Consider the following 18,554-nt stretch of genomic DNA (forward strand, 5'->3'; position numbering starts at 1 on the left):
TAGCAGTATTGGGCTTCTTGTTTTGAAATGCTCTCTTACTCAGGGTAATTCTGGTGTCTTTTTGCTGCCAAGTTTAGACCTTCTGTTTTGCCAAGATTTAAAAAATCTTTTTATTTTTAAATTGCTGTGATAATTGTTTTGAGTTTAGCTCTTGTATTTTGTGGCTATTTGTTAGATCTTGCCATTTTTAATTCTAATTTACCGGATTGGGTTTATGTATCGGAGTCTGATGCTGAATTGAAATCTATTTTAGTTTTATTGTTGGAGTTTAATTTTTGAGCTTTATTGTTACTTTAATTTTCTGCAGTGCCTGGAGGAGAACCAGCGTGGCATTGTGGACAGAGTGTGGGAAAGGACTTAAAAGACCTGGATTAAAACCCCTGTTCAGCCATGGAGACTCATAGAGGGCTGGCAATGGTCACCCACCCCTTAAGCATCTCAAAATTAATACAAATGCAGGAACAGGTGATACTTTTATTGGATCACTTAAAAAAAATAGTGAGCTTTCGATAATTAATCTTCCTCAAGCTGTGCACCAGATTCTCTCCTAAATTGTGTCTATTCCTGATCTTTACTAAAAAATAAAATAAAATTAAAACCCTATTGAATCACCATCAGTTGGAAGGGACTTGATGGCATATGCTAATAGTAACAACAGTGCCTGGAGAACCTTTTAATAAGAGTTTTAAATAAATTAATAATGGTTGAGTGTTCTATAACAAATGTGTCAGGGGAATTTGTAAATAATCTAGGTGTATTAATTTCATTGTGCATCCACTTCTCTTAATGTCATTTGAGAAGGCAAACATAATGATTCCTTTTTATTTATATTACTTAGTTTGATATCAATTTATATCTATTTTCTGTCGCCAAAGCTGAAAAAAATTAAGATACAAGGCAGCAACATCAAGTTCCAAGCAAATAATACCTGTTTGTTTGTTTGAATTATTACTGTTTCCTTCTGTGTTTTAAGCTGTTGATATTTGTACATACCTGCCCTTGGAAACTACTGTATTTGCATTTAGATTCAACCATGAGAAACTGCTTTTGTGTTCTTTCCATTAAATGATTTGTGTCCTTAGTTTCAGCTTTCAAAGAGCACAATATTGGTAGATTATTTTGGACCTCAGATACCCTTCAAACAGCAATGCCAACGAATATTTAATTCTTGACTTAAAGTCTGGCATGAGCTCAGCTTGCTTTTTAGTGAAGGCTGACTAAGGGCAAACCAAATTCAAGGAGAAATTTTGGCATGCCCTTTTGGCAGGTGCAGTGACTTTAAAGAAATTTTCTTAGCTCTTTTTGGATTCCTAGAAATACTGGTTCAGTTGGTAATTTCTTTAATTATTTTTTAAGTACACAGTGGGTCACTCTTGTTTTGCTTTCAGTTATGCGTAAATCAGGTTGAAATAAGAACGTTTACCAATGCATGATGAATTTGCCAATTTTGTTTTTTATTGAATAGCAGAACAGCATTACTGCAACCAAGAGCTATGATTCATTTTCTGTCTAATTATTTGTATATCGGTGTAAACCATTATAAGTCCCATTGAAACCCGGAAGCTAATGGGCATTCACACAGATGCTATACCAGTATAATACAACTTTTATTCCAGCAAGAACTTAACAATAATACAAAAATGCATGGTGCTGGGCTTCAGCTCTGCAAGTTTATGTGCATCAAAGAATTAAAAGGGCTCTTATGAATGAGAGGTAGAAACACAGAGATGGAGCATTTTTGAGAATCTGCACATGATAAAGCATAGAGAGAAACACAGGGACTGGCCTATACTGTGGAGGAGCCATAAACAGAGACATCTGCCGTTTGGCCTTTTGCAGGTTTTTGTGACAGGCTAGAAGTTGAACAGAAGCTATTTATTTGTTTGCAAACACATGCCTTATTGCCTTTTCAAGGAACATTTATTTTATTTATTTATTTTATTAGATTTATACTCCGCTCATCTAGATTGGGTCTACTCTGGGTGTACATGCTGTACAGTTCTCCTTAATTTGCACATGCATTTTAAAAAGACCCTCACACTTAATAGAACCATAGCAGACAAACCACTTGTAATTTTAAGTAGAACTGGGTGTTGTTGTTGTTGGTTTTTTTAGTTTGTTCTAAGCAATTAAAGGATTTGAACTGAAAATTGGCAAATTGGTTAAAGAAAAATCTAGAGGGAGTTCCAAGAGTAGTTAATGGTTAGTTCAAAGAATCTCATAGAGCAGATATGAGTCCTCATAGGAATATCTGTCCATAGTTTAAAAAGGGAAAGAAAGATTGAGGGCTAAATATACAGTCTGTCAGAGATTGAAGGTTTTCATGCACATATTAAACCACAGTCGGTCCTGTCAGTATATCAGCAAAAAAGTGAGATCAAGCTAAATGCAAAGGTTTCTCTGCTTAGAGAAGGATTAGTTTGTTTCACTTAGTGAAGTAGATAGCAAAAAATATTCTTAAAGGAAACAGTGATTTTGGCAAGGGGCAGGTTTAACCTTGAGAATGAGATTGTATTGTGCTGGTACTTTCAGAGGAGGGAGCATGTCAAAGGTGATTAAACCCACCTTGTCTCCACCTTTTCATCAAGACATAACAGTCATATGGTTGCTTGGTAACCAGGAGGTTGGTGACACTTAATGACCTGCAGGAAAATGATGAATCTGTAATGCCTGACTTTTTATTACTGGTAATAAAATAATGCACTCTGACTTTTTCTTAGTGTAACACAGTTGCACATGCTCAGTAAATGGCAGTGTAAAGCAGTGAAATGAGCAGCTAACAGAGGATCTGGTGAATGGGAGTCTGTTATGGGAATCTGCTGACCTACGTTCATTAAGTGGGTGGGCTTCAGATTTAGTCAATAGACACAGAACAGGGAAAAAAATAATGCTTGTTGTATGAAGATTGCCTTAAGCTAAAGCACAGCCGAATGGACCAGTTGAAAGGCCAGGGCTGGGCTGGGCTCCTGTCTAAAGTCATGGAGAACCTGTACCAGTCAGTGTGGATCAGGATGGGGAACCTTTGACATTTCTAACATTTTGCATTTCCTATCATTCTTTACAACTGGCCATTCTGGACATGAGTTCTGGGAGGCCAAGGAGTTCCCCATTACTGGAGTAGTTAATCATGAGCTAGATCAACCGATAGTATAAGAGGGTATGAAGGCCTTCCTATGTTTGTAACAGCTTTTCTTCTGTCTGATTCAGGCTGAGCATTGCAAGGATAGTGTATCCTGTCTCTTAAACACAGGGGTCAGGGCAGGGAGGACTTTCTACAAATAGAGAACACTTATTGGGTTTGCCCCACATAAACAAATATTTTGCTTTCTGGTCTTGTAAAGTTTCTGTCTGCCATCTTTTACTATGATGTCAAGAATCCTAGGGCTTAAATCATAAACTTCATGGCAACATCTGTTTGGGTTCATCCAGCATCCGGACGAGAGAAAATTGCGAAGAAGGAAAGTTAAAGGAAATGAGACTGGAAAAGAAGGAAAAGTGGAAGTGCTTTCAAAAAATGGGGGAGTAAGGGAAGATTCCAACTTACTAGTTTGACGTTAAAGACAATAGCATGTTTGTTTGTTTGTTTTTGCTCTTGGTTTTATTTAGTAATTTAGATTTTCATCCTGCCCAAAGAGTAGCGAAACCACTACTCTGAGCAGCAGACACTCTGGGCAATGTCTTTATTGGCTTTGTAATAATAATACAAAGGCAATAAAAACACTTGAAGAAAAAGCAGAGTTCTATCTATGTGCTTAGATGGACAAAATCTCATCCTCTGAACAAAACATGTTTTTCCAGCTGCAGATCAGAATAAACCCTGCTTGTGGGTTGGGTCTGCCATATAACCTTGAAAGCTATATGAGGGCTCAGGCTTCTGAGCTCTTCTCAGGCATAGAAAGGATGCATAAGTATTTTCTTTCTTGGTTGCCAGGCAGCATCAAACCTCTGATATAAGTATGTGAACCCTGGTTTTCTGTCTGCTTGGTCAATAGAGTAGGACTTTGCCTTTACATTTCAGACCTTGGTTCTTCCTTTGCCTGAAGTTCTGCCTCAGGCTTAAATTCCTCTTCAGAAATTCAGTTGCAACAAGAGCCTTCTAATACCTTGAGTTAGGATGAACTCCCATCTCAAAGCTGGACTGGCATGGTCCCAATCGGTTACTTTGAGCTGGATAAATATGTTTTTATTGTCTTTTGTCAGGAGCAAAATGAAGGGAAAGAACTCATGATGCTGACATAATGCCAGTCATGGCTGAGTGTGCACCAGCATCTCAATAGTTAGAGGAAGATAGCAGGAAGCAAGGTACTGCAGGGATGAATTATGTGATGTGGAAAAGACAGGGTTTAGAAAGACTTTTACATCTGGCACTTTCTTTCTTTGTGATAATGTCAGGATTCCTCAGTGTGAGTTGTTACATGGTAAATTGAACATTTTCCTCCATCCTCCTTGTTAGTAGATGCCATGAACTCTTATTGACCAAACACCTGCTGTTTGTCCATTCTGAGAAAAAGAACAAGAGCAACTGGGAAAATCTGATTCAAACAAGAATTTTTGAAGCAAAATGTGTAATTTCTGATTAACATCTATTGCTGTGCTCTTGGACTGCTTCTGTTGGCTCAATATCAGTTTTTCGTACAGATCGTTTCTACAGGTTAGCACTGCATAAGGTATTTTAATACAAAATGTTGTTTCCCAAAATCACTGTCAAATGTAGTGTATTACTCTTGGACTGAGTGAATCAGCAGGAAGCTTCGGGTGGTCATTATATTTCAGGATAGCACAGTTATTTTGTTGGTAAATGTAAGATCGTATATGTTGCCCTACGCTTCTTGGGGAAGGTGCTTAAGAAATATGTGATAAATACCATTTAAATAACAATAGATGCAGTATACTACTTCTTGAATGGAGTTAGGGAAAGCAATGATGCAAACAGGTGTCATTTGATTTAATTAGTTTCTATTTTCATTTTTTATATTTGGCATTAATTTTCTCACTTTTATTTTCCCTCATATGCATGCAATGTATTCTGTTTTTGATTCCCGTCTTGTGCTTAGAAGGAAACAGCCTATGCTTGATAGCTTTGGAATTATCCACCCATGAGGCCTGAAAAGTGCTCGTGTTACCAAATAAATAGAAAGAAAAGCAAATTTATAGACTGTTGCACTAACTGGGACAAATCAATATGTGAAGCTTTCACAATATGTGAAAGAAAGAGCAGTTTGACAAATTAGGTATTTGTGCCTTACCTTTTAAAGTGTCAGACATTGCTTTCTGAAACTGTCTTCCAATTTCATGAGTGTTTCATTTTGAAGTACAGAATTCTGCCACTAAGGAAATGTTAATGTTAACTTTCCCAACTTAGGGGTCAGAAGTTGGAAGTGAAATCTTCCCTAAGGAATGCTGCCTACTCTTCTTCCCAATCAACAGTTATGAGAAGAAAATGCTATTTAGTAGCAACCTCTTCTTGGCAAGCTATACCATTGAAAGAATAGGGCTTGAAGGCTTGACTGATCACCTTATGCTTACTTAACAAAGTGGCCCTTTAGGAAATATAGCTGTCTCTTCCAGGTCAGTAAGTAATTTTCTCTAAGATGGTGATGCCAGTACAGCAAATATTATAGTTAGGTCTGCCTCTTTCTTAAAATCTTGTTACTTGCATATACATAAAATTGTCAATCATATTCTGTTTTAGTAGCTTTGGATTTTATTATGTGAGCCAGTTAGGACATAATTCACTGTAGCATCTTGGAATTAGAACCAGTCAAACGTCACTCATCTGGAAGCAGAGGACAGCTTCTGTCCAAAATGCATCAAGAGAGGAAGGCTGGAAGGCTTGCATTTTCCTTTCCAAAAAGATAATAAGAGAAGCCAAGACACTTACGATGTTTCTTCAAAGATGCACATTCTGCCCTGAAATGTAGGAAGGGCTCTCCATATTACCGTATTTGCCAGGGTACAAGACAACTTTTTGGGCCCAAAAAACATGCCTCCAAGTGGGGGGGTCGTCTTGTATGCCGGGTGCACTTCATTTGGGCCAGGAAGGAGCTGCCAAGTGAGTGACGTGGGGCGCGCTGGCCAGGGAAGAAGGCAGGCGGGCAGGCAGTCGGTCTGGATGGAGGGAGGGAAGCACAGCCTGCCATGCCTGAGCGGCCAGAGCCCGCCACCCACCCGTTTCCCCTCTTCTTCTTCTTCCTCCTCCTCCTCCTGCTGCCGCCCGCTCAGCCTCTTCCCCTCTTCCTTACCTTCTGGCTGCCATGCCTGAGCAGCCAGAGCCCACTGCTGGACTGCCCGCCACCCTGCGCTGCTGAGCCAGCAGCGCGCTCGCTCGCCCCACCCCCCACTTCCCCTCCTCCTTCTCCTTCTGCCGCCGCCCACCCAGCCTCTTCCTCGCCCTCCTCCTCACTGGCCATGAATTTCCAGGGCGGGCCTAGGCAGAGCCCCTGGCAGCCGGTGCCGGCGCCACATGTTGGGGGGGTCGTCTTATACAGCCAGTTGCCTTGTACGCTGGCAAATAAGGTACCTATTCCAAGGATAGAAAATTTTTGTTGCTCTGTATGTTTCAGTCTTGAATTCCAAGAAGTCTCAACAAAGATTGTCAATAGTATAGAACTGTGGGGGCCATTGTCTAAAACATCTGGAGAGCCTAGGGTTCCCCCCCCCCTTCTTGTATGTGACATAGTAATTGGAATGCTGGAAATCTCAACCCAGTTCCCCACTTACGGCTACTTGCAGATTTGCGTGGTCTTCCATCATGCAACTCCAGAACCCCTCATCCACCTGCCCCTCTAAGTACAAAAGTCTGCTGTTCCCAGGTGATTGGGTAGGTGAGCCCTCTCTGCAAATACTGTAGTGAAGTGAAAGAAGGAGAATGTGGTGCTAGTATTAACGAATTAACTGAAAGCAATTAAATTGCCATTGATTGAGGAGAAAGGGCAGTACCAAGGACAAAGTGCCAGACCCTTCAGTTGCCGAGTGTCACTGGACCTGTCTCCATTTGTAATGAAGCTCGCTTAGTAGCTTATGCCAGTCATTGTTTCTCAACCAAACTTTAAAGATATAATGAGGGAGAAAATTGTGTTATATTATTATGAGCTCAGAGATGTAATGTATATTGGTGTTAATTGTAATGTTTTAACCAAATTACAACAGTAATTTATATACTGTTATGGGCAATTCTTGTCAGTCTTTTTAAGCACCATGTTGGACTTTAAATTGGTGTCATATATATAGCCAGCTGTGACTATTACTACGTCATATTTGGTTTTTTAGCAATAGTACTTTAAGAGAACATGTCCGTAATCAGTGCCTCTGTGGTAGGGGGGGTGGCAAACAATAGGCAGCCACTTACTGAGAAAAAGCCTGCCTGGAGAGAAAGGTCTTTGCCTGCTTGCAGAAGAATAGCAAAGAGGGAGCCAGCCTTGTCTCCTATGGGAGGGAGTTCCTACAGCTTAGGAACAGTGACAGAAAAGATCATGTCCTCACCAAGCATACCTGGAAAGGTGATGGGATGGAGAGAAAGGCCTCCCCTGATGATTTTAACACCACAGCAGGCTCATAAAAGGTGATGCTGTTTTCAAGTAGCCTGGACCTTTCTCTCCTTTCTCTCTGTAACTGGTTAATAGTTGGTATATCTAATTGTACAACACGGTATGTATATATTTATATGCATGTGTTACTGTGCTTGCATACTAGAACGACGTATTTAGCATTCTGACCAATCAGAATGTGTCTGGCATCAGACATATATAAAGCAGGCGCCAGTTAGTAGTCTCTCAGATAGGGTTAATAGGATCATACTATGATATAGGGTCCATTATGTAATAGGGATGATAAGCCCGATTAGGGCTGACCGGGCCAATACATGACGGATGTTAGTTGATAGGGCCAGATAGTCAAAATGTATAATACTGTAGTCAAATGCATAATAGTCAATGTCCCATCTAATTTTCAGCCCACTCTGCATCTCATGCGTGTGGCTTTGCCCCTGCATGTATTCATGACTCTGCCCCCCCCCCCCCGCATCCTAGGTTCTGTCGCGACTGGAACCTAACACAATAACATGATCGTTGGATGGAGGAAGACAGCAAGACAGCTGTGTGGAGGGAAGCAGAGTTGTGCCCAGCTTAGCAGGAACCTTGGTAATAGTGTGAGAGATAATTATAGCAAATATGTCTGTCAACAAGTACAAACTACAGTATATGTATAACAAATACTAAAGTCTGTGTAAGCACCATGAGTTTGTTATAGTATACATATAGTTTTAAACAGTAAATGTTATTTAATGTTTTAACCAAGATTGAGTGGTTATTTACTATCAACTGTTGACACAAACGCACATAAGGGAGAATATCAACTTTTATCCTGCAAGTGTTTATTTTTTTTTATCAACATGCATGAACTGCTGTGAGCAGAGTCAGTTAGATACATTTTATATTATTTTTATAGCTCAGGTCAACATTTAAAACCAAGACAGGCTCATAAAGGGATATGCCATTTTCAGGTAGCCTTGACCTTTCACTCCTTTCTCTCTGCAACTGTTTAATTCATTTCATTCCCCTCTGCGGCTTGAGGTTTCATTGACTAGTAATGCAGGGTCCTTGTGGCTCACCATTGGCCCATGGGAATCACTGATACAAGGGCAGACTCTTTCCAGTCTCAGTCCTCTCAACTGGTTGCTGCAGATTTCTTGGATACTGTGCATGTAAGCTTTAGAAAGGACAGCTATGATAGATCTCTGGCTATTAAATTTTGTTCTTTGGGATCTGATTGCAATTATTTATTTTATTGAAAGCATTTTTGCCTTGTTCTTCAGCCAGAAGGGCTGTAAGAATGGCTTACAGATTACAGCAGACCACCATATTTGAAATGTAATTGGTTCCCTGGTGGTGGTTCTAAAGCAAACTGTTGTGAGTTGAACTCAATTTTCTTATTTAGGCTTAATGTTCGAATAGGAGTTTGATTGCTGGAGAATGTTCATGCCTTATTAATGAAACCTCTGCTTATCACTTCTCCCTCATACCTTCTTTTCCTGTCTGACTGACTGGCTTGCTTGCATGCTGAGTCCTCCCTTCCAATCCTTCTTGTCTTCTTACTTCTCTACTCCACCTCCAATCTCTAGCTTCCTTTTTGGGCACTCATCTCCAACCTTCACTGTCTTTCTGGGAATTCCCCTTTAACCTCTGATGTCTTCTTTCTATCTCCAATCTCCTGCTGGTGTGCTTGATGGCATAAAGAGCTGGTGCCAGTGGTCATAAAAGTGAGTTTCAGATGCTGGATGAGGGGCAGAAGTAGCTGATAAGTGATTCTTTGTAAAAGCAAGGGGTTATAAAGTAAACTGTTGTAAGCTGCAGTTCCCTGAAACAAGACAATATCTCCTCTCTGGTATGCAATATTAAAAAAAGGTAGAAGGGATTTAGAGGAAAGATGGATATAAGCAAATGAAGTGTTTATTGTTCCAAGGAACTGATAAACGACCAGTGGGAAGGAAAACTGGCCACTCATTTTCACTTTAGACTTCCTCAGGCTTCTGAGAAACTACATGATGATTTGAGCTTCCTGAAAGTAGTGTTCATGGAGCTTGATTCCGCACCACCACGTTAAGCATTTCAGGGAGAAGCATCAGCTTTATGGGCAGGTCTTGCTGGACTCCCTTGGCGTCTTGTCACTGCTGCTATTGTAGATAATGCTCTGTTGGTCCAAGTAGACACCACCACCTGTAGAGCACAGGATCCAGCTGCTGTTCTTCACAGGACCATTGCATCAAAATTCCTCAGCCAAGTAGATGAAACCATCAGGAAGTGGAGATGGGTGAAAATGACAGTTGGCTTCCCTCTTTGTGGAGTGTCTTCCCCACAGGGCAGTTGGTTTTGAAAGGAGAGGCAGGGCTTTTCTTCTGCTGTAGGGTAAACTAGCCGTGATATTTTTGTTTGCAACAGATGGACAAGAAAGTGAGGGAATCCAACCTGCATCTTTGACAAATTGTTGTGATACTGCAGAGAGGAATCTGCTTCTGTTGGCTGAGAATGTTTTGTGTTTTCAGAGCCAAAAAGATGTCTAAAAGGAGAGGATTTTCCCTGGCTTTCTTCTGAGCTAACATTTCATTGCTGCTTTCAAACTGGCTGATTCATTAAGCTTTGGCACTTCTATAAACCTCACTTGCTCTGTCTGCATTTCCGCCTCCAGGCAACATATTTCTGCATGTTGATGGGGAGGCTGTTGGATATGGGAAAGGAAGCAAGAAAAGAAAGATTTGTTATGCGCTGTCCATTGATTCAGGCACCAATACTTCTGTTCTTTCTTGCTTGTTGCAAGAGTAAACTAGTATTCTTACTTTAATACTTGTTGGTAGGCTTGGATTAAATGGAGGCTTCTCTTTCCCATGTAGATGTATGTCTACTGTCCTTAGCTCAGACTATTTTAACTAGCTTAGCTAAGATTCCCAATGCTTCCATCATTTGTACATATATATTTAAAACGTATTCATTAGTTCATTTATTACCCACCTTTCTGCCTGGAAATTCAGGGCTAACATACATGACTGTACCTATTTTATCCTCACAACAGTCCTGTAAGGGAGGTAATGCTGAAAGGGGGAGGGACTGGTCAAGTGTTATCTATTGAGTTTCATAAATTAATGAGACTCGAACCTGGGTGTTCAAAGTCCACCCTACCCACTATACCACACTGGCTTTCACATGTTCCACCTACAGAACAGGAAATGAACAAACCAGTGTTATTAGGAACTTCCTGTCAAAATATTCATGTTCTCTTAAATTATATGCTTTAAATTCTATGGGATCCTAGAGCCATTATGGTCGCTGAGAGAATTGTATCATATACAGCAGAGGTCTCCAACCCCCCCGTCTGCGGCCCATGGCCTGAGCTGGACCAGGCCGCCGAGACAGACCTGTCCCCCGCAGGCACTCAGCCCTGCACAGCCAGTTTGCGGCTCTGCGCATGCTCCAGCACGCCCATGCGAGCACCGTGCCGCCGTTTGAGCATGCTCATGAGCGCGCGCATGACCAGACAAGTGCCGCACTGCCGTTTGCACATGCGCACAAGCCGCCCACACCCATGCAAGTGCTGCACTGCCATTTGCACATGCGCGCTCAAGCTCGTGCACATGCGGAAACGGCGGCACGGTGCTCGCACGAGTGGGCGCATGCCCATATAGAAAGAGAGAGAGGGAGTGCTTGTTCGTGCATGCGTGCGAACGCGGGGGTATCCCGCCTTCCCCAGCCGGTCTGCAGACCGAAAAATCCTTTTACTGCAATTTTCAGAATCTACAGAGTCCTATCTCTAAATAACCCATGTCATATTTTTGTCATGTGCCGTCAAGTTGGAATTGATTTACAGTGACCCTAATGGTGTTTTCAAGGTACACAAGATGTTGGTTTTTCCATTTCCACACCCCCAGTGAGTTTTCTTGGCCAATTGGGATTCAAACCCAGGCTTTTTGAGTCCTAGTTCTTCCTTCTACCCACTACAGCAGGGGTGGGCAATTAATTTCTATAGGTGGCCACATGAAAAATCTGAACTGTGTTTGGGGGCCAAACCAACTTTACTTAAAAATAAAAGATAAGCAACTGATCAACTTTAGACAAAAATCTATAAATGGTTTTGGTGTTCAACTTGTTCAGTGAGAGAAATCCAGTCTGTCTTGGGCTTGAACAAGCGCTCGAACACCGGACTGGAGCGACGACTGGCGGCTGGACAGGAGTGGCTGCGGGCTGTATGTGGCCATCGGGCCGCACTTTGCCCAGGTCTGCACTACAAAGGTGACTTTTACAGACAGAAACATTGCTGTGCCGTGGGTTCCCTGATGTCACCCATTGTTGATAACGTATATGTGGAAGAAGTGGAAAAGTAGGCACTAAACGTCTTCCAGGGGACTACTCCAACCCATTGGTGCGGGTATGTGGACAACACCTAGGTATAGATCAAGATTCAGGAAGTACAGGCCTTCACAGACCACGTAAACGCAGTGGACCCAGATATCAAGTTCACCAGGGAAGACACCAGAGACAACTGGCTGGCCTTCTTGGACTGTGCAGTCATCATAGGATCCTATGGCAGGTTAGGAATAGAAATCTACAGAATACCTACCCTGTTTCCCTGAAAATAAGACCTAACCTGAAAACAAGCCCTAGGATGATTTTTCAGGATGCTCATAATATAAGCCCTATGACCAATATAAGCCCCAGTTAAGCGAAACCCCACCATCCACCCTTGTACAGCAACCAGAAGACGATTGTGTTTGAATAAATGTAGGTTGTTGTACATGGGAAAAAAAACATCCCCTGAAAATAAGCCCTAATGCGTTGTTTGGAGCAAAAACTAATATAAGACCCTGTCTTATTTTCGGGGAAACACAGTACACAGTCTGATCAACACCTGCGGATTAACAGTTGCCAATATTTACGGTTAGTAAGGGGTGACTACCTAATCTATTTCACTAATAATAAAGTTTTTCACATAAACAGGCAGATCTAGGTACTGTACGTTTGAGGGTTAGGAAATGCTAGTTAAAAGAAACGTGCTAGTTGGGAAAAAAGGGATATAATTTATCAAAAGATGGATCATACTTTTACAGTAGGAAAGATGTGCACTAGATTGTTTCCATAGCCTCTCCCATCCAGTGTTTAGAACAAGCAAAACACAGCTACCATCTTGTATTGGTTTTTAGCTGCTCCTTTTTACCCCCTTCCCCATGATACTTACTCCCTCTTTCTGTCTCTCTGTGTTTAGTGCCTCAAGCTGTCAGTTGTACTAGACTTCACAAGTCTGTCCATTTCTCTTTCTATTGCTCTCTCGAGTATAACACTGATTAGAGGAAGCAGAGAGAATTGAGTGGTACTGCGACATAATGGGGCTGTTTTCTTTTCCCCTTCCTGCCCTTTGACATAACATTACAACAAAGTGTTCTGTAGCGAGCATGTGATACTGTGCTTGGCATCTCGTCTGCAGTAGAAGAATAATTTTTCCACTGTCAGCCAGGAGGTTTGCTGTCATGTGAGATGATGGCCCTTCTGGTTAGGAAAGCTTATGGTTTCATACTTAAAGCTAATACCCTAAACCTGTACTGGTGAATGAATCGCGTAACTTTCTATCATCTTCAGCATTATCCAGAAACTTAGATTAAAGTAACTGGAAGATGAGTTTGTGGCGGACATACAACTGTGTCAATGGCAAAGTGGGCATTTTTAATAGCTAGAATCTCAGGCTATTTTGCTATACCGCTTTCTGAAATCCAGTGTTCTTGGAAAAATGACAGCATAAATATATCTGTCTCTGTGTATACATATTTTAGTCAGGTTCTGATTGAATACTCTTTGTCCCTAAAATTTAGCCCCCTTTGCTATCTGTCTTTTAATCCTTTGGTGGCTCTTGCGTAGTAAGATTGTCCCTGCATTCTAATGATAAACATAGTAGTTAATGTAATTATAATAGAGATGTCAAAATGGAGGAGGCTGTAACACAGTGACAGAGAGCCTCTGTATTGAATGCAGATGGTCTGGGATCGGTTCTTGGCATTTTCACACATGGAAATGTCTCTTACTGAAATCTTCAAGAGTTGCTGCATGCCAGTGAAGATAAGAAGGAGCTACATGGGCCAATGGTCAATTTCAGGTATTCCCAGAATGCTGGGGTATGCTAAAACTGAACCTGTGAAAACTGAATGGGCAGATTAACCTTGCAGAAGGCATCAGGAGGCTCAAAATGTTAATAGTTGCGCCTTCAGTTGGTGTATTGAAAACTAAAATTGTTTTAACTAATATGTTAAAAGACCTTCAGAGAGTCCCTTTAATAAACCTTTGCCTTTTTAACCAGGCAATTTCTAAATTACACTAACAGGATTTCAGCCAGTGTTTGACATCCTCAAAATCCACCACCATCCTGATTCTGCATGTATATGTACTGTAGTAACAGGTGCTGGTTTGTGGCTACACAAATATCGGAAGTCTATATTGTTTAGTGCCTTTGGAATCGCCTTCTCCATCAGTTGGATTGGTGTCCAGGAGCAGAAAATAAAATTAAAATACTATCTTCCGTAGCAAAGTAGATTAGTCAACTGGAGATAATGGTTCTGTGTATACCGTACTATCTCTTAACTGCTATTAACTCCAACATAAAAAGTTTGGTGAGGATAACTCCAACCTAAAAAGTGGAATGTATGTTTAAAAGTAAAAGTACTGTATAAACATCTAGGGTAATTTCTCCATTTTGAGTAGTGTCCTAGTATATACATGTGTATGCAAACTGATGTGTGTGGACAGAGAGAAATCTAACCCATGGGTTACAATTACAGTCCTGTTATAGTACAGACCTTTCCTCAGAAAACAACAAATCATTATATTGCTTACAATTCTTCATCTTGCAAACCCTTATCCTTGTAAACTGCAAGAGAATAGGTACTGTAATGTGCAAACTAAGCCACTAAACTAAGCCTTCAGTACTTTATTTGCATTGGTAATTAAAGGCACAAGAAGGTCACTTACCCTAAACAGAATGGAGTCTATGACTCAACAACAGGCAACTCAACAACAATTCAGTTGATTTCTTAGAAGCTCATGACTACTTCTAATATAGGGCAAGATTTATATATCTATATAAACAACAATGTTAGCATCATTGTATATGCACATAAAAGGAGGGAAGAAGGCAGGGCTGGAACCTTTCAACATTACTATGAAATTGACCCTACATGGTCTTAGATTGCTGTTATGAAATTAGGATGTAATCTTGCATTCTTAAACAAATGAAACACAGTAATAGCATATTTCAGAATGAAGCCAGATGTTTTTATTAACCACAGAAATAACATCAGGAAAAATAGAAAAGTCGTGAGAAAAGTTTCACAGAGACATCTGTTCCTCACTTGCCTAAAATGGGAGGTATGCTGGGATTTGGGGGAATAACATTCAATTTTATTATATGTTGCAAAGAGGGATAGAGCTGTTCATTAGCTAGAGTTTTCCATCTATGGCATAAAGATGAGTGGACATCAACACACCTATGCAGGCAGCTGCTTAGAATACAGTTGAATAAAAGCAGTTTTCTCTGGGTAGTTTGGGCGGCATATAAATTGAATAAATAAATAAATAAATAAATATAGGCCAGAATACTATTGATTATTTACATTGGTGTAAATGCATGGCATAAAGCACAATAATAAATTGCCAATTGTTAACTAGTTAGTTTTGCTTGTTTTCATCTTCATGCACCAAGTCATGTGATTGCTATATGATGAGAAATGCTAGTCCCAATTTGTTAACAACTGGCAGTTAGTTGCTGTGATTTAAGCTATTGAACATACTGATGCAAATAACTGGTAGGATTCTGTTTAAACATTTCTTCTGTTCAGCAGTCTTCTCCTAAGTTCTTCTCATTTTCTGTTGTTGTACTATAATGACTCAAGGATGCAGGCGTCATCTTTAAGGATAACTCCAACCTAAACAGTTCAGTGTATTTAAAACACAATAAAATCTGTAAATACGTAGAATGCATTTTGAATTCTGCTAATGGAATGTAGTTAGGTTAATTAAAATGGTGGTTAAAGGCAGAGACCCACTGAATAAGGTAATTGTATGTGTATTATTCTTAAAAACAATGAAGAATCTGGCAGCACCTTAAAGGTCAATGCATTTTATTATGGCACAGACTTTTGAGGATTCATCCTGCTACAGCTTATAAATATTGTAAAAAAGTTTACAGGCTTTTGCATGGATATTACTGCTTTCCTAGTTTTAATAACTTTGATACTTTATATCCTGAAATCAGTTTCAGTTGGCAACCCCCTGATTAGATTAAATTAGCTTTTAATCAGTCCTGAACATTTTATCTAACATGTGAACATTTTGTTAAAGCATGCTGGATATACTTCAGTTGCAGTATTCTTTCTCTCTTGCTATAAACTTAAGTAGTCTTATAAAACACTTTGGAAAGAATTTTTATTTGCTTCTCTCCAGAGGTCTCAAAAATGTTAAAAGCTGGAAACTTATTTGTTAGCTCTGATACAACTAATTCCCAATTTAAATAAAGGCTCAGTTATGTCTTGTAATTGGTACTGGATTGGGGTGAGTGAGTACAGGTGTGGAGGGGGAAAAAGTCCAATGTGAAAAAATTGAGTTGGGGAAAGGAGAGAGGTAGAGGACTGGTGTGGGATTGGAACTAATGGGTTTCTCACAGGGCAGGGTTTCTAACATTAAAGATACCACAAAAATGTTGACTTTGCTGTCACAGACAAACAAAATTGCCTACGGAAAGTATTATTCTGAGTACTACTTGTCTGATTCATGATACAAAACACAGGTCATAGATCTTACATTTCAGGTTCCTATGCAGTATTTTTCTTTGCAGCATCGGACTTTCCTTTCACCTCCAGGCATGTCCACACCTGAGCGTCCTTTCGGCTTTGGCCCAACCACTTCATTAGCTCTGGAGCTACTTGTACTTGTCCTCCGCTCTTCCTCAGTAACATGTTGGACACCTTCCGACCTGAGGGGCCCATCTTCCAGTGTCATATCTTTTATCCTTTTGTTTCTGTCCATGGAGTTTTCTTGGTGAAGATACTGGAGTGGCTTGCCAGTTCCTGCTCCAGGTGGATCGCGTTTAGTCGGAACTCTCCACTATGACCTGTCCGTCTTGGGTGTCCCTGCACGGCATAGCCCATAGCTTCTCTGAATTACTCAAGCCCCTTTGCCACGACAAGGCAGCAATCCATGAAGGAGATGTATTGCTATAGCTACCTTTTAATATTGTTAGCAGCAATACCTCAAATTCTTCCTTCAGGATTTTTCTTCCATTTTTATAATGGGGTAGGAGGGAGAGTGGTGATAGAAGATAGAATTTTTCTTCGTGTATTTGTGTTGCATAAACAGTTGAATTCAGATCTGTCTTTTATTAGTGGTGAAGCCTTTCTTAACATTACCTTTTTTGGACTTTTTCCTTTAGAAACTATGGACTCTATATAATCTTTGCTGTAAAATAGAAGAACGCCTGCTTTTGATTTCCAAGTTGATTTTATTAGGCAGGAGTAAACTACTACCAGTCTTATCTTAATAATAATGTGTTATCCTTTTATGAGCCTACCCGGGTGTAAAGATCATCAGGAGAAGCCTTTCTCTTGATACCATCAAATGCGTTTGGTGGGAATACAGGAGAGGGCCCTCTTTGTTCCTGCTACTTTGGAACTCCCTCCTACAGGAGGCCAGACTGACCCCCGGTTTGCTGTTCTTCCCTTAGTGCCTGCCTGTGTGGTTTTTTTTTAATGGATTGTTGTGCCTTACTGCTTTTAATGTGTTTTTGGTGTTGCTTTTGTTTACCCTTTTTGAGTATATTTGTTTGATCCTTTTTAGTATGTATATATCTACTGTTTTAGCTTTAAACATAATTTTTTAAAGATGCAAATCATTAAAAGGAGAAAGGAGAAAGGGTACAGTATAAGTAAGTAACTAAGTAAATAGTCTGATTTATGGCAACATTTTTCAGGTTACTCAGAAGTGGTTTACCATTCCTTTCTTCTGGGGGGCGCCCTGGGACCGTGTACCTTATCTAAAGCCACAGAAACTGACTTTTCAGAGGTACAGTGGGGAATCAAACTCTACCGATACCTAACTCACTGAGCTATCCAGGCAACTAATTTTACCTTGGTTTTATTAAAATAGCAAAGCAAAATGTTTCCTGAAATCTTTATACAGAACTTGTGAATCATGTACTGTAGCTGGATATAGAGATTAATTAAAGTTTGCATTTGCTAGATTAATATTCAAAAGAAGCACAGTATTTAATTGTGACTTCATTTAGGACTAAACCTTTGAAATCATTATTTTCTCTGTGTTGTAGATATAGTAGGTTGGATTAAAAGATTGCTCTCTGTCAAAAGAATGTAAACTTTGGTTCCAATCCAAATACTTTAGTATCTCTGGCATAATATTAAAAATATGTACTCATAATAGTATCCCTGATTTGTCTTGAGAAAGAAAGGTGCAAAATTCCCTTCGTCTGCATATCCCATATGCCCTTAAGTATGCACTCACATTCAAAGTGATTTTCCCTTTATTTTGTTTTGTATGGGAGCAGTGGAAGCAAACACGACTTCATTCCTGTGGTCATGTTGGTGCTATGAATTAAGTGGGTTAAAACGTGAAATTACATGTCCTCAGGAGATTTTGACTTTTATCAGATGCCCCCCACACACATACAGTATTAGGAATGTAGAAACAGCAAGGTGGGAGCAAGAAGAGAATGACTCTTTAAAGTAGAAGGAAGAGATAGTGACATAAGACCATTCAGTCCAAGGGCTTAATTTACTAAGATGTATTACTGAGCCTTCTGAGTTGTGGTATTTTGGCTTTGGAATGCCCTCTTTAAAGATATATGTCTGATTCCTACTTCATCTAGCAACAATATAAGACTTTAACAAAATTAACCAAGGCATTTTAATTTGTTCAGTTACTTAGTATGCCTAGTATTTTTTAAGCAATTAAAGTTGTTTGATTTTAGTGTTTTACTATATGGTACTACCATATGTTTTAAATACGTAAATGTAAGAG

The 18,554-nt window shown here is 40.1% G+C and overlaps 1 protein-coding gene and 1 long non-coding RNA gene across 13 annotated transcripts in view; one reads left to right on the forward strand and one right to left on the reverse strand.

Moving 5' to 3' along the window:
* APBB2 (amyloid beta precursor protein binding family B member 2) overlaps nt 1-18,554 on the forward strand; it is a 216,824-nt gene that overhangs the window by 25,907 nt on the left and 172,363 nt on the right. The gene's annotated exons all lie outside the window — the stretch shown is intronic.
* On the reverse strand, nt 10,179-14,571 carry LOC144589416 (uncharacterized). The gene is made up of 2 exons (XR_013545505.1): nt 14,499-14,571; nt 10,179-10,212 (listed from the first exon to the last, which is right to left on the reverse strand). It is a non-coding gene; the product is annotated as an uncharacterized LOC144589416 (long non-coding RNA).

The sequence above is a fragment of the Pogona vitticeps genome, chromosome 5 (assembly GCF_051106095.1).
Source record: "Pogona vitticeps strain Pit_001003342236 chromosome 5, PviZW2.1, whole genome shotgun sequence".
In the NCBI taxonomy this organism is placed as follows: domain Eukaryota; kingdom Metazoa; phylum Chordata; class Lepidosauria; order Squamata; family Agamidae; genus Pogona; species Pogona vitticeps.